Below are 23265 nucleotides of genomic sequence, written 5' to 3' on the forward strand. Positions count from 1 at the left end.
AAAATTTAAAAAAAAATTCTGATGATGACAGTACTAAAATTTTACAGGTCTATATTTTCCACTGAATTTAAGTTCCAGAGAGAAACAAATTTGCTTTGTTGGAGGAATAGGATAAAAGAAGAAACACTGAGAAAAACATAAATCAGCAGCAGCTCTTGCGTGCCCAGGAGAGGCCCCAGGCCCCATGTGTGAACAACATTGCAATGGCTGCTTTATGCAGCATGTAAATAAACACAGTCCCCACACCGTTTAAAATAGTCAACATTGACCTAAACGGGGATAGACATCAAATGCCAGTCCAGGCAGACATTTATGAATATACACACAGAACACATGGCAAGAAGGACTTGGTGCTTTTTCTTCCAAATATTTTATCATGCACACATTTGAAATTAAATACACGTTCAGTGTTCATAGTCTGAGCAATAGAAAGTACGTTTTTAATCAGTCCTAGACAGCAGGAAAAACTTCCTGCCAGAGTTCAAGGAGGTTTATTCTTCCTTTAACAGATGTTTATTGATAATGGAAGGCAGGAAGTTATATGACATGTCTCTAGCTTCAAAGAGTTTAAAATGTGGTAGAGCTCTTTAGGGAGTCTGGTCATCAGGGAATTTAAGAGAACCTTTGTATAGCTATGTGAGAAAGGTGTAAAAGCATAGAGGAAAGAGAAGCTCAGAGTTTTGATTTCAAAATTATAAACTAAAAAAGAATGTCTAGGCAATCTGGAAAAGTCCTGAGGTAGAAACAATTGAACCAAGCACAATACTATGCATTATTTAACACAATGTTTCCTAAATTATGGAATGTTTTCCACTGGACTGCTCTGAGAATCTGATGAAAGTTGTGGGCTCAGAAATAGCCATCTACCCTCAAACTTTTACACAAAATGTTACGGATTTGGACTCTGAGTCCATGGGCTTTATAGTTTAAATCTAATACAGTTACATTTACCATGGTTAATGTGTTATAACTATTTGCTTACATACTGTCTTTTCTACTAGAATATAAGCATTTCTAGGACAGGATTGCGTTATCGTTCATCTTTTATTCAGACCCTCTCTGTTTAGCAGTGTGGTGTTGTATAGAAGGCACTAAAAATGTTGACTGCCTGCTGCCTGTCTCAATATTTAGGTGTTAGGTTAATGCAGCATCTTCCAAATGTCAGTCATTTGAGTAGCTTCCCCACAATTTTTGCCATAGCTGTTTACCACTTATATTACTAATTACTATCTAGGGCTGCAAGATAATGATTTTTGGTGACAGAGCACTAAATAATATCTTGTTTCAGAATGAGCATGTTATTTTCATTCCATTTTCTTTCAGTCCAGCTTACACCAAGGAGAGTGTTCCAGTTTACTTCTGACGTATCTTTAATGCCCCTGACATTTGGAGGAACTAATATAGAGGCTTCTCTAGGCATCTGGATAGAAGTGAATACCATTGCTTTGTTTTTCTTTCATTGTGTTTAGTTTTGTAAAAAGTGACACTAATTTTCTATTTATGGAAGTGAGAAAAAAATTTCTTTTAACATATATTTAAGTGAAAACAAAGAGTTTATTTTTTAAAAAAGCAGTGCATCAGTTATCTATTGCTGTGTAACAAACTACCCCAAAACATAGTGGCTTAGAAAACAATGACTTATGAAGATTCTGTGGGTTGGCTGGGCTTGGGTGGGCGACTCTTCTCCATGTGATGTCTCCTGGGATTATTCATGTGACTTGAGAACGTGGCTGGGGCTGGAAGGTCCAAGATGGCTTCACTCCTATGTCTGGCAGCCCAGCTGGAGTGGCTAGAACAGCTGCAGCTGGCTGAGCCTCTCTCTCCGTGTGATCTGTCATCATTTAGTAGTCTGGGCTTTTTCATATTGGATGGATCCCAAGAGAGTGAAGAAGAAAGCTGCAAAGTCTCTTAAGGCTTAGACCTGGCAGTCACAAAACATCACTCCTGCCCCATTCTGTTGGTCAAAGCAAGTGAGAGGACAAGTCTAGATTCAAGGTGAGGAGAAATACACTTCACATCTTTTGGGGAGGTTAATGGCACATGTGTTTTGAGGTGGAAGGAAACTTTGGCAATAATTTTGCAAACAATCTACCACAAATGGTAAGTAATAATAAGATAAATTGTAGCAGATATATCAAAAATTGTGAAGATGTTACTCAAGGTTGATAGTTGGAAGATGTTGTATTAGTCTATTGCACTAGACAGTCTGTTGGTATTTCTCAGTACCTTGTACATACTAAGCACAGTGCTACGCACAAAGGAATTAAAGGAAAAAAGATAAAACATGATGCAAACTTGTCCTAGAACTGCTTACAATCTAGTGAGGGAGACAGGTGTATAAATAAACAGTTATAACAAAATAACCATGACGCATGTTACAGTAAAGGGTTTAAATGTTTTATGTAAAGGTTTGAATGCGTATAGATTTTCTTGGACCCATGCCTTTTATCAGGTTCTTGAGAAAGTGTGAGACCCTGAAAGGACCTAAAAAGCACTGAATGAATCAAGACACACAATGGTGCGATGCGCAGAGATGACAGCTGCTAACTTTGGTGGTAAGGAAAAGACTTCAGAGAAGTAGTAATACTTACACATGGGAAGGGGGAATGACTGAGGAGGAGGAATTGGCTTGAGTTGGAAGCCAATTAGATGTGGTGAGGGGGTTCTGGGGGTGAGATGGGCACAGGGGAATGAGGAGGAATTGGTGAAAGAAGATAGAAATGTGGGGAATTGGAGAAAGGAGAAGAAAGAGAAGATACTTCCAGGATGACTGAATTTTCTAGCTGGCGAGAATGGTAGAAAGGAGGAAGAGTAGGTTTTCTGGAAACATCTTTCTAGTATTGAGTTTTTTTCCAAGTTGTCATTGAGGTGCCCATGTGATAAAACCAATAAAGAATTAGAAATGAAGATCTGGAACTTATTACCTTGTGCCAGGCACCTTCATAGGAATTGGGTATAAAGCAGTGAATATCCTAAGAGAGGTGATGCCTGTGTACCCATGGAACTTACATTCTAGTGGGGTTGGGGACGGGGGAAGACCGAGAGAGAGACAATTACAATGTAAAAAAGTTTGTGTAAGTTTTAGCTAATATTAAATGCCAAGAATAAAATAAATCTAATTAGTGAGATAGGGAGGGTTTGGGCAGCTACTTTATCTAGGGTAGTATGGTAACTGAAGGCAGCTTTCTGAAATAGAACTCAAAGCTTGTAAGGAGATTACCCTCTTTTAGCTTAATAAGGTAGGAAAATTATACTAGCAGGAAATTAACCTTTGCAGTGTAAGGTGGTCTCATCCAGAGACGAGATCATTGTGAGGGACTCTCCCCCTGCCCCCGACCTGCCTTCCACTCACAGACATCTGAATCTTCCCCATCTAGCGGCAGAACCATGTGGAATAGATGATGAGTATAATCGAAAACCCACCTTGATGGCCAGGACACCAGCGGAGAAGAAGCTTCAGGGAGATAATGTATGGAAGAATGGCAACGGGGAGTCACTCACTGACCACTGATGGGGTGGCCATATGGGGCTCCCAAAAGTAAGGGATTGAGCCTCTCTCCCATAGTTTGTACTAGGAATGAGTTAACTAGTCTAGGGATGCCACTCTCAATTCCCCACCTCACTTTGAGTGTTGTGCAGATGGATTACATCACGGTATGAGATGGATTACCTCACTTGGACTTGAGTGAAGAACCAATTGCACAGTCTTCTGGGTTTTGGGTGGGTCTGTTTGAGGTAATAGTAGGACATGATCCTCCCTCACCATCCACAGGGAGTTTCCTGGATCCCTCCAGTGGGGATGATGGATTGAGAACAGAGTTGCCTCGGGGTCAGTCTCCCACCAGCGAGACTTTCTCTTCTGACCGTTCTACTCCATCCACGCCAAGGTAAGGATATACTTAATTTTTGAGAAAATTGTATATTGTAATATTATTCTCATTTTTCAGTCACTCATTTCTGAACACATCTCCTCCCCTCCCGTGAAGAATGTGTACAATGTTAAGTAAATCAGTTTGTGTTAGTGATTCTAACCACATCTACTTTGGCTGGTGCTGGGATGTTCCTCTAGATTTCTGGTAAACAAGGATAAATTAGTTTATGACGTGTTGAAATTACAGGATCCCATAAAGTAAAACCATCAGTGATTGGAACATACCATCATTTTAGAGCTTATGAAGATTTCAACTATTGGATGGGCAAAAAAGAATTTAGATGATTGCCTCTATTATCTTTTTTTTAAAACCTTAGGTAAAATATCATTTCAAAACTACAGCCTTTGAGTGTTACTAGATACTGTGGGCAGAAGAAGCGAGCAGTGTGCCAGTCTACTTGCCACAGCTCTGGACCTCATTCTGAGAGAAGAGGTTTAGGTTTGGGAATTTTTTTAGGCCATCATTTTTCAGCCATTTGCTCTTATCGCCCTGATTCAATCCATTAACTGGGATGTTATTCAAAATACAACATGTTGCCGGGGAGGAATTAATCCGTCAAACCCAGGCGCTACATATAGGACTCTAAAATCCTGAAAAGTACACTTACAGAAAAGTTGGAGAAAATCTGGCTTGGCATCATGGAGCTGCCGACTTCCTTTATCCCATTGTTTGTGACCTTGACTATTTCAATCATGACGTAAACCCATGGAATCAAATCACTGACATGTTTATGATTCTCTAGTCACATTTGGTAGTTATTAATACTATAGAGGTGACAAGGACACTTTCAATACAGTGCCTCCTGTCAAGAGAAGATGAAAACCTTCCGGTAAAGTCCCCGGGGCAGAGGCAGTAGAGTTTGTCCTAAGCCTTTCCGTCCCCTAGCACAGACTCCTAACATGGGGATCTGAACTATTCACCCCAGACTTAATATAAGGGAGGGAAAGATAACAGTGTTGGGATCCCTTGTGTTGGTGACAGGGAATACTACTCGCCCTACTACTACCAGTAATAATAATACAAACAATAGCAATGACCTGGTACTTACTATGTTCTAGGGACTGTTTTAAGCACCTTCCATTCATTAACCAATTTAATCTGCACAACAGCAATCGATATCATTACTACCCTCCTTTTACAGATGAGGAAACTGAGGCTCAGAGAGCTCGCACACTGAGAAGTTCAGGAGCTGGGATAGAGTTAGTGCTGATAGGTGAATGATAGTAGTAGTAACAGTGAGGAAAAAAAGAAGTGAGGAAGATAAGATTTTTCTGTAAAGTGAAAAAAGGCACTTAGGAAAAAGCTGCTCCGTCTTTGAAGCCACCGCTAACCCTGAGGAGAGAGAGTGATGTCGCCTGCCCAGCTCCAGGGCTTTGCAGCTGCTCAGGCTCTGCCCCACCACGACAAGGGCCAAGGACCTGGTCAGGGGCTGTATGGGGCCACCACTGAGATTCTCCTCGTCTGTGGCCGTACATCCCAGAATCATAAAATGTTTGATCTGGAGGGATGGCTGGAGGACAGTAGACTCCCCCAGTCTACTGAGAGGGCCCTGAAGTGCCACATAGACCTACTGTTGGGTTACGGGGTCATCTTTTCTTTGGTCCTAGGAAAGCGGACTTTTCCAGGGAGGCAGTTAACTGAGCGGGCATCTGGAGCCCAGTTTATTTGTATCTTTCTTCACCTCCTGTTCCTGACAGACAGATATGACAAGGACAAAAGTTAGTACAAAAGGGAGGCGATCCGACCAGATTTTATGGAGAAACGTGAACAGGAAGGAGACCTTCAGGCGGGACTTATTTATAGCTGTGTGGAGTGTATGGATTTGTGTTTACGGGTGTGAGCACTCAGGAACTGGAAAGTTTAAATTCCTTTAATGTTCTCGTCGGTGCCTGGGAGGATTCATTATTTTAGTTTTCATACTGACGCTATTAGGAAAAGTCAGAAAATTCAGCTATCTCAAGTCCTCACAGAAATTCCTGCTGGCATCTCTTCATGAGTGCCACTAACCTGGCATTCTTCGGTGCTCCACGTTTAGACGTGGGGTCGTCACTATAACCTGGACCCTTTTGTGTGGACCGAGGTTCCCCTCAGGCATATTGGAGAGAAGGCAGCTTCCATTGCTGCCGTGTTTTACCCCAGCCCTCGCATCACCGTGCCCAGGAAATCATTCCCTTTTCCACCTCCTAAGTACGCCTCTGGGTACTTTATGGTAAGGGTGACATTTTTCTCTTGACAAGCAGTATTATAGTGTAGAACTGTCCTTGTCACTCTTTATTGCTTTTAATAACTATGAAATCTCTTACAAGATGTCTAGAGCTTCATAAACATATGTTGATGGCACTATTTTATCAGTCCAGAAACAGTCAAGGTCACAGACAATGTGCCAGAGGAAGGAAGACAGTGAACACACCATTATAAATAGATGTGTAGCTTGAAAATGACCCGTTCAGACATGGGGACATTAGTTGGCAATGGGAAGGAAGTGATGAAATGCAATAATAATTTTATTTTACTCAGGAAAATCTCCAGGTGTATGTCAAATGCTTACTGTGTTTAATCTGGTTGGCATCTTAGCATGTCAGAGATTTAAACACTGACCATAGTTATTTCATGACAATGAAAAGTGAATTAGAAAATAAGAGTGGAGCAAAAGTGCAGTTTGAATAGTCAAAAGTTAGCACGTGATACCTAATTTTAACTTAGGGAATCTAAGTGAAACATGTAAGAACAACGTACCTTATAGTTTGTTATTCTGAACTTTTAAAACATAAGCTTTGGGGATCATTTTAGGTAGCAAGTTGAAATACTGCTACTGAATCCCATTTCCTTATCTCTTGATCTCTCATTGATCCTCAGCAGCTATATTTTAACAATGAAACATCTAAGAGGTCTACTAGTTTTGGTATTTGGTGCTCAAACATGTCCCCAAAGCATGGGTTCTGACTTGCCAGTGTACAGGCTGATGATTTGTGCTTAATAGACCTCAGAACTCCCAGCATCTGGGAAGAGAGAAAAGCAACAAAAACAACAGCACCAAAAATAATGACAATAGCATTAATTAGTGTCCAGATCTATTAATGTTAACCCTTTCAATACCCCATTCAGACAGATATTATTACAATAGTATAAGGGGTCAAGAGTTCAGACAGTGAGGTTAGACCATGGGTAACTCTTCTAGGAATTACAATTTCTTCATCTGTAAAAGAGGAAGTATTATTACTTATAATAATAATTATTATTAATACTGCCTTGAAGTTTTCTTCTGAAGATTAAATGAAGAATGCATGTAAAGGGGCAGCCCCAGTGGCCTAGTGGTTAAGTTTGGCACGCTCCACTTTGGTGCCCTGGGTTCAGATCCTGGGAATGAACCTACACCACTCTTAGCAGCCATGCTACGCTGGCGGCCCACACAGTAAAAAAGAAAAAAAGGAAAAAAAATAGAGGAAGATTGGCATGGATGTAACGCAGGGAAAATCTTCCTTAGCAAAAAAAAATGGAATACATGTAAGGCCCTTAGCACAGGGCCTATTTTATGACTGGTAGTTATTAGCATCATCGTCATTGTCCCTATTTTTCAGATGAAGAAGTGAGGGCTCAAAGATCCAAAAAGCTGGGAAATAGAAGATAGAAGGCAGGAATCAAACAAAGAGGCCCCTGACTTTAAACCCCTCTGGGCATGGACAGCCCGCTCCTCTGCTGCATTCAGGGTTGCTTTGTGGGAAAGGAGGGTGTGGATTCAGGTTTAGCCTTTGGCCAGGAATCTAACTCTAACTTTGAGAGGAGGTGACAGGGACGTGGGGATAAGCAGTTATTTATAGTCGGGGCCTCAGATGCTGCCTCTAATTGGCTCTCTTCTCCCTACTGCATTCCTGCCTTCTCCCAATGGGGTTGCCCTTTCCATGGGTCATGGCTGCCCAACTCTAGAAAAATGTTCAGTTAGGTCACTCGCCGATATCCAGTTTCTGTGAACTCAATTCCCTGGATAACTAAAAGAGGGGAAGGGGGATAACCTGCCAGTCAGATATCCCTGCCTCTTGCTCCTTTCATGTTGTATAGACCTGGATGCTTAGCTTGTCTGCACAACCCTAGTCAGTTGACGCAGCTTCATTTGTAGCATCTTGTGGGAGAGGCAAAATAAGTGCTATTCTTGAGTGTGAGTCACCAACGGCAGAAACTTAACACTTACAAGCCGTTTCTCTGGTCTTCCATCTATTCAGCTCCTTTTCTGCTAAAGAATAAGCAATTGTGCTGTGCAACTCCCCACCCCTTGCAAAAATTTGGGAGCAGAGATGCTGTTTGAAGTTGAATGTTTCTTTGCGTGACATCCAATAAATCTTGATGTTGCATTCTTGACTTTTTAAGTGTTTTTAGAAAAAAGTTTCTCTGCAGTATGACCTGGTAGGGATTAGTGAAATCACCATTCATGGTATTTAATCTCTTTTGCTTCCGTGTTTCCATCTCTGTGATTCCCCCTTACATTAGATTTAGTTGTTTGCATGTTTGTTTTCCTCTGTTGGAGCAGAGGCTTCTTGCAGGCAAGGACAAGGCTTCCTTTTCCTCCCTTCTGCACCCAGGACAGAGCACTGCTCAGTAAACATGTAGAGCTGGTGGAGCACTGTGTATTAATTTGGGCTAAACCTCTTGCTGGCCACTAATGTGACAAATGAATGAAAAGGAGAAGAAAGCTCATAGTCTTGACTCCAGGAGACAGAAATAATGTTGGCAAGTTGAGCACCTTTGGCAGTCACTAGTTGACACCAATATAGGGTGCAGAAGGGATCAAAAGAGAGAGAACAAGAGGCAGAGGGCAGAAAGATGCAGAAGAAAGGACCTGAAGATAAAAAAGAGGGGGCTAAGATAGGAAATGTCCTTTGCATCATCAGTTATTTCTCCCAGTGCCCAACCCTGTCTCGGGCCCGTGTGCTCTGTCATTACCCCAGCTACAGACATTTTCATTTAATTTTTTTTTAACACTTAATCAAGAGAATGGATTTTACGGGGCTCTCAAATCAGAAAGAGGTGGAGACTGAAACTATTAGGCAGTGAAAAGTGTGTCACTATTTTTCTTCCTTTAGTCAGGTCAAGAGTTTCGGTACTAGAGGAAGCTGGAGATGGTACATCTGTATATCTGATCTCTCAGACACAGAACAGCTGATAGTGGTGGTTGGGAGAGGCTTGCAGGAGAGAGGGGAATGAGGGGTCATTATGCAACAGGTCCTACTTCAGTTTGGAGGGATTTCCATATTTTATCCAGAGCAGGCTGGGGTAGACCTACTGCACAGCTAAATATAATCTCCCAGTGATTTCAACAAGATGGGCTCTCGCCTGGGCTCCACTTTGTAAGAAATGGCTTTGCATTTTCTGTTTTCATAAACCTTTCTTCTTTCATTTTACTCTGATGTCTTCCTGAACTAGTAGAAAGAAAGAAGGAGAACAAGAAATAAAGGAATACTTGGTTGTGAAAAGAATAACCATTTCCTAAAGGCAGGCAACATAGTGTTAATTCTAAGTTCTTTCATTCTAGAAAGAAAAAGTCGAGACCAACTTTTGCCATTCATGATACTTTTAACAATGCTTTTATTTAAATTTAATTTGTTTTTACTAATCACTGTAACTTTAGTAAAGGGACCACATTGGTTCTCCTAAACCTTACTGTAAATAGGATAACTTTATTTCAGAGAGTTCTTCAGAATTGAAGTGTCAGCTGGTTGAGGGCCACCTGTTTCCTTTCTAGAGACATCTCTAAAGAGAAAAGAAGGTACAGGAAAAGAGAGAAGGAAAAATAATTGGCAATGAGTAGAGTTAAGAGGAAACACTTTTTAGAAAGTGAAACACTGATTGCAATGGATAGATTTGATTTTTGTTGTAAAGGAGAGTACAAGAGCTGCTCCTTAGTCCCAAAGATAAGTACAATTCAGTTGGCTTGTTCTGCGTACACATGGTAATAGTCAGCCTGGGTCTACTGCCAGCGTTTCAGAGTCACCTCCTTTCCTGGACTGTGGGGCCGATGAGCAATGAAGCATCCCCTCCGCTTCCCAGTGTGTTCCATCTGTAGCACTTTCTCTCATTTAGTTCCCAATTTACTTGAAATAGTTTTATTTACTCTAAAGGAAGATGGTGCTATGTTGCCAGTGACAGGCTCTGCATCATCACCGAAAATGCTGTCAGCATAGTATTAGAGAATAAAAAGCAAACAGGTGGAAGTCGGATGAAGCCAGCATAATGCACAGATGGCAGTGCAAAAACCTTAACTTTTTTCTTCTTGGGGCATGCTTTGTATTTCCATACTCTTGCTAATGTGGCACAAAGCTACTATAAGCAAGGCTCTTTTTATCCATCTTGTGGGAGAGGCAACCCTGGAATTTCATTTTAGTGATTTGGTTTCAGCGTTTTTTCCATCCTCTTGTGTAATCTGTTACCTGCTTTGCTAAAGAGTAACACAATAGGTAGTAAAGATCAGTGAACTGGTCCAAAGGCTCAGTTCAGTTCATTTTTATGGCCTGCCTTTATTGTCTTTCAACTCTGGGGTTATAAAGATGATAAAAGCACAATTGCTGACCTCTCCAAGCTCACATGTTGGCCAAGAGAGAGAGAGGCAAAGGAAACATGGGCTCAGGCTGAGACACTGTCTATGCTGCATAATATTTTTGGAAGAAACGAATCAAGTGCTAGATTTCTTGAACAATACTAACAATCCATTTCTGCAAGAAAGATGGCGAGGGAAAGCCAAATGGGTAAGTAGGAGGGAGGGGGAAATTTGGTGGGGGTGCTATGTTAGAATTATAGGAGAGTGAAGAAAATTTTTCCCCTTCAATTTTTTATACTGAAAAATTTGAGACTTAGAGAAAAGTTGGAAAATTGTACAATGAGTACCCATATCCCCTTTACATAGACTTACCAATTGTTAACATTTTGTCACATTCGTTTGCACTGTGTGTGTATTTTTTTGAACTATAAAAGTTGCAGACCTCATGACATTTTACCCTCAGTCATTTCACTGGCATGATCACACCCTTAAAATAAACAATAATTCCATAATATCATCTCATATAGAATCTATATTCAAATTCCTTAGATGTCCTACATATGCCTTTTATAGATTTTTTCTCCCCAATTCATAATTTGATCAAGATTCCAGTGTTGCATTTAGTTGTTGTGTCTCTTAGTCTCTTTGGATTTATGTTTTTGTTTTGCTTTGTTTCATGACATTGAATTTTTGAAGAGTTTAGGTTGTTTATATTGAAGAATTACCCGTATGTTGGATTTATTTGATTATATCTTCGTGAATAGAGTCAGGTTAAACATCTTGGCAAGAATCCCACAACCAGATGTTGTAGTATAACAGCTTAAAATCTAGGGTTCATGATCTTCATGGGTTTATGTGTGTGTGTGTGTGTCTGTATTCTACTGGGGGGGGAGGCTTTTTAGTTTTTATCAAATTGCCAAAGATTCTGTGAGCCCCAAACATTAAGAATTGAGGTAGAGAAGGGGGAAGTCATTAGAGCAGGTTAATAGGTATTTGGTCTACTCTTAAGGTCTTCTTAAACCATTAAATATTTTGTGCATTTTTAAATATAGTACTTTCACTTGTAGGTTTTTTTTTTTTTAAGTAGCACATATACATGGTAAAACATTCAAATAATACAAAAATATTACAGGACAAAAAGCGTCCTTCTGACTCTACTTCTCCAGGTCCCCTGTCCTTGGCAAAAGTAACCTGCATTCCCAGTTTCTTGAGTATGTCTCCAGATAGTCTAGGTACTGGTAAGTATATATGTGCGTATGTGTAGTTTTATTGAATTGGTTTACACAAGTAGGAGAGTTTTGCAGAGGAAGTCTGCCATAAGTGAATTAGACTTAAATCAACTGCAAGTACCCGAAATGATAAAAAAGAAAATCAACTACATATACCGGCAAAACAAAAATAGCAAAAAGACAAAACAAAAGAAACCAAAAGCAAAAGAGAATCAGTGCTGGTGGTCACTGCGCGAGCAAGGAGATGGGCACACCAACCCCCTGTTCCTTCACTGGGACCTGCTCTCAGCGTGTGGGTCGAGGGTAAGCCTGGCTTTTTCTTTTTATTTTATTGTGGTAAGAACAATTAACATGAGGTCTACTGTCTCCACAGACTTCAGAGTGTACAGTTCAATATTGTTAACCATAGCCACAGTGTTGAACAGCAGATCTCCAGAACTTACTCATCCTGTATAACTGAAATTTTAACCTATTGATTAGCAACTCCCCCTTGCCCTGTCCTGCCGGCCGCTCTGGCAACCACCTTTCTATTCTTTGCTTCTAGGAATTTGGCTATTTTAGATACCTCATATAAGTGGAATCATGCAGTATTTGTTCCTCTGTGACTGGCTTCTTTCACTTAGTATAATGTCCTCAAGGTTCATCCATGTTGTCACATGTGGCAGGATTTCCTTTTCTTTTATGGCTGAAGAGAGGCTAGCTTTTAAAGACTATGTATCATACAACATGGCCTCCAAATGGAAGCCAGCTTCATCTGATGTGCAACTCAAGAACTAGAAATGCCTTCAGTGGCAGAGGAAACGCTGGCACTGTGCAGGATTTGCCGAGAGAGGGTTTGTGAGCCTCCATGCCGGCATTGCTCCAAGGCATCTACGAGGGCCATTGGGCTGGGTGCAGCTCCAGCCTCACACACTGACTTGAGAACCTCATGGAAGGTGGGCTCCACTGCTCCTCGTTCTGTTCCATGCTTTTAAAAAAGTTAACAAGATATCTTGGTTGTTCTACACCAACATAGAGACATCAGCTTTATTCTTTTAAATAGCTACATAGTATTTCATTACATAAGTGGACTAGAGTTCGTTCAAAACCAGTCCTCTATGAGAAAGAGTTAGATTGTTTTCAGATTGCTACCACTGTTATAATGCTGCAAGGAATGATGTGTCTTTTTATAATAATACATTTTGGGGACCTTGCATGACCAAGTGGCCGTAAGGAGAACAATGAGAATACTTTCGCTGTATTTATGAAAAATATGGTTTTGTTTTCTTTTCTGGTTACTTTTGTAATGAAACCATTTCAGTCCCAATTCCTATAATTTTAACCTTTCAAAATTGAGTTTAAAAAATAATTTCAATTACCCTTTAAAAAAATCCCAATTAGCATAGTTTTAAAATCCATTTAATGGCATTAGGATCTGAAAAGATAACTTGCCAAATATCTCTAGTAGTTAGTGTTTACTCAACAAATATTTCTGGAGTTCCTCTATGTGCCAGGGATAATATTAGGAGTTTTAGTAGATTTTATGCCTCCTCGTATCATTGAAATTCTGCTGAAATTTAATACTAGGAACTATTCATTAGATAATTGCTCATTTATTACATTAAAGTTATAACAAGGCATTTGTATAAAGTGAGATGGAGAGCAGGGGAAAGATAATAAATATGTTTGTATTAAAACTGTATTTAGGGGCCGGCCTGGTGGCGCACTGGTTAAGTTCACATGTTCCGCTTCTCAGCGGCCTGGGGTTCACCGGTTTGGATCCCAGGTATGGACATGGCACCTCTTGGCAAAAGCCATGCTGTGGTAGGCGTCCCACATATAAAGTAGAGGAAGATGGGCAGGGATGTTAGCTCAGGGCCAGTCTTCCTCAGCAAAAAGAGGATTGGCAGTAGTTAGCTCAGGGCTAATCTTCCACAAAACAAAACAAAAAACTGTATTTAAATATATTTCCTAGGTAGCAGTTATAGAAACTGGTTCCTTTCCTTTTCTTTCTTCTTCTTCTTCTTCTTCTTTTTAATGACTGGACTGAATGTTATGGCTTAATGTTAAATGGTTTTGGAAGCCTTGACTGTCCTACATTCTAGGATGAGGTTTTCAAAATATACCACAGTAGAAGCTATTTGCTATCACAGGGGTATCACGAACCCCTGGTTGAGACTGTAAGCCGGCGCACAGAAATGGGTACTCACATTCAGATGCAGTTGGTATGCTTCCCTGAGTTTCATAGAGCAGAAAATAATTACACTCTTCATTTATCCAATTAATGTCTATATGTTAAAATTATTTTATTTATTTTTGAATAGATTATACACACATGTGATATCAAATTTTTAAATGGTACAAAAGGCGTCTAATTCTGTTCCACAGAGCTGACCAATACAGCCAGTTTCTTCTGAGATGTTCAGCGCAGACACAAGCAATTAGATAGGTTTACATTTCCTCTCTCCCTCCTTCCCTCCCTTCTCTCCCTCCAGTTTTAGTAGTTGGTATAGTCAGTCCTTCTTCATTCTTCTTTTTGTTTTTCCCGAAATGCTTTTTCCTGGATCTTATTGCTTCTTTAATTTTATATGAAAACTTTAAAATTAACTTGTCTAGTTTGAAAAAAAAAATCCTATAATAAGTTTGTGAGTGGGATACCCAATATTTATAAATTAACTTTGAAAGAATTGATATCTCAAGATGCTGAGTCTTTTAAACCAAAAACATAATACACCTTTCCATTTGTTTTTGTCTTTTTTTTTTTTTTTTTGAGGAAGATTAGCCCTGAGCTAACTACTGCTAATCCTCCTCTTTTTGCTGAGGAAGACTGGCCCTGAGCTAACATCCATGCCCATCTTCCTCTACTTTATACGCGGGACGCCTACCACAGCATGGCATGCCAAGCAGCACCATGTCCGCACCTGGGATCCAAACTGGTGAACCCCGGGCCGCTGAGAAGCAGAACATGCACACTTAACCGCTGCGCCACCAGGCTGGCCCCCATTTTGGTCTTTTTAAAAATAACTGTTATGTGTATCTCAAGGAATTTTTATCTTTTTGTTTTTGGTAAATAGAGTGATTCCTTCTGTTATATCTTCTGGTTATTTTGTTTATGCATGAAGACTATTGATTTTTCCATATTATGTTTTGTTCCATACGGGATTCTTTCACTCTTCATAGTACTTTTTCAACAGATTCTCTTGAGTTCTCCAACTAAGGAATCATTTTATCTGCATAAAACTCCAGAACGATATTAAATTATGGTGATGCCGAGTTGTATGGCTAGGTTAACATTTATGTACACATTTTCAAACAAAGCCTCTCTGGCTAACTGCTTAATTGAAAGCAATATAAGCTGTTAAATATAAACCCAAAAAACAATCCAAACCCACAGACACCATAAAAACAAAACAAAGCAAGCAACCAACAAAAACCGTTCTCATACGCAATTGCTTGTGAATCAGGCTTATCTCAATTTAGTGGAAACAAAACAATAAAATGAAATGTGTGGATACTGAGGTTAAGATGTTTATCACAATCATGAATAACCTTCAATTTCAAATTTTTTGTGTTCCTTAAAATTCATTGTTCTCATTTATTAATCTTATAATAAATACATGTAACAAATTTGAACCAATAAAATATTCTAATAAAATATTGCTTTTATTATCCGTTTTTCATGTTGTAGATCCACATAAGATTTCATTTGAAAACTGAGTTTAGGTGACAAAAAAAATTGAAAACACTGGATTTCCTCCTCTTGCCTCTCACTTTGCTGGCACGGAACTTGTCTTTGTAGACCCAGTGTCAGTAGGTCAATGGCCCAACAGTCCCCATGTTTTGTGCTGGAAATATCTACAGAGAGGGAATCTTAGACTCTTTAAGTGAAATTCTTAACAATACCGTGTACTGTTTGCTTACCCGCAATGTATGGATTGTTGAGATAAGGCCGGGTGGGAACCTGAACTGCCCAGGCATATCTTTTATCTGAATATGAAGGAAATGATTCATGGACACCCAACCCGAAAGACCTTGCCTGGAAACACAGCTCAGTATTACATAATCAAGCATTTGAAAACAAAGTGTCCCCAGAAAGCAGGTTGGAAATCAACTCCCATCACTTTCCATTATTAGTTTAACTGTTTCTGTTGATAGTAGTAACTGCCAATGTGTTTTGTTCTGCAGTTTATGAAGTGGATTCGAGGTAACCTTGCGAGGTGGTGAGGCAGGTTTCATTACTCTCATTTCACAAGAAAGGAAAGTGAGGCTCATATAGGTTCAGTGACTCACCCAGGGTTGTGTAGGCAGAAAGTGGTAGAGCCAGGAGTTACTAAAGCTAGGTCTGCCGAGGAAGTGGGAGGGCATGGATTATATAACTTCATCTTTAGAAACTCAGTTTTCTGATCTGTAAAATGAGCATAATATTCATTTTGCAGTATTGTTATAAAAATGAAATGAGATAATGTAAGTAAAATGTCTAGGTCACTATTTAACATATGCCTGGAGTTCAATACATATTTATTTCATTGACTTTTTAGCTGTTTCCTCTAAGGCCATGTTTATATTTCTATAGCTGTAGCCTTAATCAGTATTTTAAAACTCCCACTGCCTAATTCCTTATGTGTAATCCTAGGAAATTAGGGTATTACTATATCGAATCCTCAATATACCAAAAGTTTCTTTTGGTATTTTAGTTACTAATCCTTTCTCTCACTTTTGGGCAAAGGGCCACGAGTATTTTGAGGTGATTAAGATGAACCTACTATTTATGGAATCATACTATTAAATAGAGTTAGAGTGAAGTTATAATACATTTACATGGTGACATATCTAAGGGGGAAATAAGCAGCGGGTGTAAGCAAAATCATAAAAATCCACTTATCTGCCAACACATTTATGTAAGAGATTACACTACTGGTCAGGAATTTCCTGCCATATGTCATTTTTTTCTATGGAACTTTTCAGTAGCTTGTAATGGGCTGTGGCGCTTCCTCTTCAGGCTTGGCTGTTATCAGTTCCATCCAGATATTCCTTCCTATTCAGTTTGGAGTGTTTTGTGACACTTATGAATGAGTGCATCTATTTTTTCATGATTAGAATGTTTACATCATAGGAGACTCATCATTTCTGCTTCCCCCACACAGGCCTGTTGGAAGAATTTTCTCTTTTCAAACATACATCAATTATTTGAACCTCCAGGAAAAGGGTGCCATAAAATCAAAAGCCATATGTGAATTTCATAAGAAATAATTTCCTACTAAAATAATATGCAAAGGTAACAATTGAGGAAATTTTCTGGGTGGGTAAGAAAACATATTTGAGTGTTTCTAATTACATAGATAATGCCAAGTGAAAGGGGTACCACTGTGGAAAGAATATTTGATGTGTAGTGGAAAACCAGAGTTTGAGCCTGGACTCTGAGACCTACTATGTGAACCTGGGCTAGACACTTAGGGCTGCCAAGTCTCATTTTCTTCAGCTGTAGAAGTAGGCACTGTAACATTGCTCTGAATCTCTGTCTTATTTTATTAGGACAAATGTAACTCCCCAGAAAATCTTAGTTTATAGGTGTGGTGTAAAACTTTGCTCACGCAGCCTTATTTCAATGTGGCTGGATATGCAGATTAAATCTTTAGTGATTTCAATGTTTGTGCAAGTAATTGGTAAATAGAAAGTAATATAAAAGAAACCAGTAGATTTCATGTTTTCTAACTTTTAGTGGAGAAACTTGGTTTTATGTTTTATTTAAAAGAAATAATTAGATTCAGCAGTAGCTGATTCAATGAATTACTTAGCCTCCTAAACACAAACCAGCTTTTTTTCTTTGTATCAATTTTACATCAACAATCGGCCAGCAAAGAGAAAAAAAATTATTTTCTCAAAATAGCTTTTGCATACATTGCATACAACTGATGTCAATTGTATCATATCAGATATTTTGATTCACCTAAATTAAAATTTCTGGTATATTATACAGGGCTAAAGATGAAAAATTTTTTTTCATGACTTTTCCCCTTGACTATAGAAATGGAATTAATTTCCAGAAATTCAAAAGTGGGTAAATACAGCGAGTCTGTTGGAAAAGTTCATTGTGCTGATGGATCAAAGGAGAAAATGAACTAGGGATGTATACCTTTGGAAAGGAGATGGCAAAATTACCACTCTTTGCAGGTGATATGGTTGTCTATTCGGTAAAACCAAAAAATCAATTGCAATACTTTTGGAAACAATAAGAGAATTTAGTAAGAAGACAGGTTAAAAGTAAATACACAAAACTCAATAGCTTTCTTATCTACCAAAACTTACCAGTTAAAAAATGTGAGGGGAAAAAAGAATTCCGTTCTCACTAGAACATATAATCCACGAGGGCAGAGACCGTTTTTGTTCATTGCTGCATCCCCAGCTTTTAGAACAGTGCCTGGCACATAGTAGACAACTATAGGTATTTATTGAATAACTGACTGAATAGTAATAAAAGCATCACAAATTGACTAGGAACAATCATAATATGAAATCCATAGGGCCTTTAGGAAGAAAACCATTAAATTATACTGAGGGGTGTAAAAGAAGACTTGAAAAAATTGAAAAATAACTGGTATTTAGAAGTATTTGATGCTGTAAAGTTTTCAATTCTTCCTAAAATAATCTGTTTATTCAACATTAGTCCTGTCAAAATCCCATGGATTGCTTTTGAATCAGTCAAATTAATTCTGTATGTCATGGGAGAATGGTTGTGTAAGAGAGCTGCTGAATTCTTGAAATAGGGTAGTGATTATATGTAGGAAATTTTTCTCTCCCAGATAGTCATTCCTTCTACAAATATTTTAGAGGATCTGTTCTTTACTTGGCTGTGTTCTCGGCACTGGGGATACAAAGGAGAATAAAATAGACCAAAATCCCTGTTCTCATGGAACTTAGTTTAGAGATATAGACAATATGCATATAAATAAGTAAAACACATAGGATATCAGATGCTGACATGTGTTAAGGAGAAGAACAAAGCAAAGAAGGGCCTAGATAGTGGCAGGGGCAAGGGTGGGGGGTGATCAAAATGGCAGTTGTAAATAGCGTGCTCAGGAAAATCTCACAGAGAAGGTGATATCTGAGTAAAGATCAGCAGGAGGTGAGTCATGAGGTTATCTGGGATAGTAAAAGCGGCAGTAATTAAAACTGTGTCATCTTAGCTTCAAAGAGCCACAGAAAAATGGAACAAAACATTAAGTTCAGAGATTGGCCCAAATATACATGATTTAGCGTGTGATAAAGTGGCCCAAAAGATGGACTGTTTATAAATGATGCTGGAACAACTTGCTAGCCATTTTGGAAAAAAAATAAGTTGGGATTCTACCTTATATAGACAAAAATTACAAATGGATAAAAGATTTTAATGTGATAAAACACATTAAACTGCTAGATGAATATTTAAGTAAATATTTTTTTACTCATACTCTGTCTAGAGCAGGCCTGCATGATAACAGAGCCAGAAAACACAAATGAAATGGTCCACAAATTTGACCATATAAAAGTTTACTGTGGCAAAGACAAAACAAAATAAACAAAATGTCAAAATCGCCAGCCACAAAAATTTGTTTTTGAAAAACAGCACACATCACAGAAACACTGTATTTGCTTATTCTAACTTTTTCACCCTTTCTGAAGTTAGTGTACACATTTTATGTGGTACTGTCTCTTTCCCCTTTGCTCTTAAGAACATTTAAATTGACAGTACATATTCTAATAAGCCGACTGATAGATAAGATATATAGACAGATAGGTAAGGTATATAAAGAGTTTTAGAAAGCAAAAAATTTCTCTTGTATACTCTAATAGCAAAAGTAAAAAGAATAGAAACAAAGTTCACAAAGAAAGAAATACAAATAGCCAACAAAAGTGAAAAGATGTTTAAACTCTTGAATAACCAAAGAAAGGTAAACTGAAACAACCTTGAGAGGCACTTTTTTATCTATTGCATCCGTGAGGTTGAGGAGGACTGATTTGGGGAGGCCAAAGGAATTCAGCATCCTCATTCACTACTAATGGAGTGTCAATTTGTCTAGCCTTTCGTCACAAATAAATATGTTCACGCCTTTTAAACTTTTTCAGATTTTTTCCGTATATAATTGCACAAGAGATCAAAGATGTTTGTATGAAAATGTTTATCTCAGCATTGTTTTCAATAGCAAAAAACTGGAAATGACCTTGATGCCCATGAATAGAGGAATGGTTAAGCTACAGCAAATACAGACTATGGAATGCTATGTTTATTTATATGGAAAGATGTCGACAATCAATTGATAATTAAAAAGCAGGCTACAACAGTCATTTTGGAAGACAGTCTTCCAAACTTTGGAAGGCAGTTTCTTTCAAAGCCAGACATAATCTTACCGTGTGATCGGGCAGTCACACTTCCAGGAATTTATTCAAAGGAGATGAAAACTTATGTCCACACAGAAACCTGCACATGAACATTTATAGTAGGTGTATTCATAATTGCCAAAAATTGGAAGCAAACAATTCTTCAGTAGGTGAATGGATAAGTAAACTGTGGTACATCCAGGCAATGGAATATTAGTCAGTGATAAAAAGAAATGAGCTTTCACACTGCGATATGACAGAAAAGATGTGGAGGAAGCTTAAATGTATATTAAGTGAAAGAAGCTAGTCTGAAAGGCTACATACTGTATGAGTCCAACTATATGACATTCTGGAAAAGGTAAAACTATGGAGACTGTAAAAAGATGAGTGGTGGCGGGGGGTAGGGGATGGATGGGGAAGGGATGGATGAACAGGTGTAGCACAGGGGACTTTTAGGACAGTGGAGCTATTCTGTGTGATACTCTGATGGTGGATACGTGATATTATGCATTTGGCAAAACCCATAGAAGAGTGAATCCGAATGTAAACTTTAGTTAATAATAATATATCAATATTGGTTCATCGGTTATAACAAATGTACCACACTAATGCAAGATGTTAATTATAGGGGGAATGGGTGGCAGAGGAATGAGTGTATGTGAACTCTCTGTTCAATGTTTCTGTAAAACTACTCTAAGAAATAAAGTCTATTAATTAAAAAAAACAGACTATGAAGAACATGTATGTATGATTCTCTTTTTGTAGTGTATGTGTGGGTGTGGACGCACACGGGGGTGTGTGTGTGTGTAGGGGGACATGTGTAGAAATAAACTCAGAAGGATTGCATCAAAATGTTAACAGTGGTATCTTCCAGTGTTGGGACTGTGAGTGATTTTTGCTTTTTAATTGGTTTCTTTCTGTACTATCCAAATATTTTGCAGTCATATTTATAATCAGAAATAAAAAACTATTTTCATTTCAAAAAAATAAGACAATGACAACTAAAAAAGAGAAAACCAACAACAAAAAGAGAATAAAACTAAACAAAAGTAAGATAAAAAATAATCCATAATCTCACCATCTAGAGATAGCAACTAATAATGTTTTGGCATGCATCCTTTTAGGCTCATTATAATAAAATATGTAATATGTGAAATACATATATACAGATACACACATTACATGTAATTTTGCAACATAGTTATACTTTATATATAATTTTTTCCCTTTGTATTAAGCTTACTTTACTACCATTAACATTTACCATGTTGTTAAAATCCTTTGAAAGCATCATTTTAAAATATGTTGCATGGTGTTCCATCCTTGGATATACTATCACTTACTGAATATTTAGGTCCTTTTTTTCCCCAGATATTTTGATGTTATAAACAGCACTGTGGTGAACATCACTATATAAAGAGTTTGTATTATGTCCTTATTAATTCAGGACCAAGGACATTTCAAGGTGATTCACAGGGTCGTGTCAAATAAGCGACAAACAAGGGAACGAAGTCCTCAAGATGGGAAGGGATATTAAGGAACCATTTAATACCAACAGTTTACAGTCAAGTTTTCCTTTTAACCTTAAAATTTTCCAAATGTACATGATGCCTTTATGAAAAAAGTCCCCAAATAGAAATCTGAACTTATATACATTAGAAGTGGATATTCAATTTACAGAAGTGTATGATACACGGTTCAATCAAGATACCAAAATTTTCAGAATGATTGCACTTAACTTTTTTGGGAGAGGGTGAGGAGGAAGAGAGGAACCAAAGATCCTTTGGAGAATCTCATGAAAACTATGGCCCCTCCACTCAGAAAATGTCCATGTGCGGATGCGCTCATATTTCTGCATCCTGTGTTGGGCATGATGGTGGTCCATCAGTGACTCTCCGGTTGAGGCCCCTACTGCAGCATCTGAAAATGACTCAGGACTTTGGTTCACTCAAGAATTTCAAACAAAATCACCTCCTTTTTGTGTAAGATTTTACAAAATCCTTTCGTATACAAGGTTTCATTCAACCAACCTCCTGAAATAAAGGATGTAATGTTAATTTCAGTTTTAATAGCTGAGAAAATAAAGGGCTCAGAGAGAAGTTTAAGGGTTTGTTCAAGTACTGTCTGTCACAGAGGGTTTGCACCAGGCCTCCCGTCCCACTCTTTTGACTTTAAATCTGATTTTCTTTCTCGTCCATTCTGATGGATTACTCTGCTCTATGGGCTTTGAATTGTCTAGAGTTTAGTAAAATAGTATTTAGCTGGGCCTTTGTGGTCTCAGATTTTGGTATCACTGTAACACAATATTTTAGTCTGTACAGAGTAGGTACTCAATCAATGTCTGTTGATAATATTTAAACTTCATTTAGCATAGAATTCTGGTGGTGTTAAACACTATCATTACTTTACTTACACAACTCCACACAAAGCCAAGATTTTGGTAATTATCTGGTTACTTTGATTAAGGCAGGTATCTGGTAATTGATGCTTTAAGGCATCAGTTTCTCTCCCTGAATTATCAGATAGTGAAATCATGGAAAATTAAACAGCAAACGTAAATGTGCATGTTTGAGGCTAGTTTTTTTTTAATAGCTTTCCAACTGAGGTATTTTTTCCTTGTCAAATATTATTTGTGAAGAATGTTGAGGGCAACTGGAGAGGAAAGACATCACAGAGAACAATCCCCTTGGGTTGAGTCTAGGAAGTTCATGTTGTTTATAAGGTGCCTCTTATCAGCAAGTTATCAGTGATGCCATTTCTCCTTCAGTAAAGCAAAGCAAGGATTCTTTTTATACATTTGACCTCTTTGAGTTCCTTACTGATATCAGAGAGGGTATCGCTGAGGTATCTTTATTTATGTCTTTTCAAAGTACATCAAGTTCTCTGTTCCTGAAGGAATTGTTGCATAGAAACCCAAGGATTGAGGGTATTTCTTTTAATGATTATTTTATTGACCACTGTGTATTGAGGATTAACCGGGTCTAAACTGAGAGATTAATTTGGAGGAGGGGATGCAGGGAATAGAATATGGATCGGGTGGAGGTAAGAGGAGGGACTGTTGGGCTGTTGGGAATTGGAGCATTAGAGCCACTGGAAGGTGGGAATGCTGCTCCTGAGGCTTCTGGTGCTTTCCAGGCTCTGTGCTAAGTGCTCCACATCTATCTTCTCATTATTCTCCTTACCAAGACCACAAGGTAGCAAATACTATTATCCATAATTAAAAAATGAGGAGGGGGAAAGGGGT

General features: G+C 38.5%; 1 long non-coding RNA gene across 2 annotated transcripts in view; it reads left to right on the forward strand.

Annotated features, from left to right (window-relative positions):
• The window catches only part of LOC139083561 (uncharacterized), a 208385-nt gene that overhangs the window by 16861 nt on the left and 168259 nt on the right, over window positions 1-23265 (forward strand). For both annotated transcript variants that reach the window (XR_011540396.1, XR_011540397.1), the window contains exon 2: window positions 3773-3887. This is a non-coding gene — a long non-coding RNA (uncharacterized lncRNA). The remainder of the gene's footprint in view (window positions 1-3772; window positions 3888-23265) is intronic.

The sequence above is a fragment of the Equus przewalskii genome, chromosome 5 (assembly GCF_037783145.1).
Source record: "Equus przewalskii isolate Varuska chromosome 5, EquPr2, whole genome shotgun sequence".
Classification (NCBI taxonomy): Eukaryota; Metazoa; Chordata; class Mammalia; order Perissodactyla; family Equidae; genus Equus; species Equus przewalskii.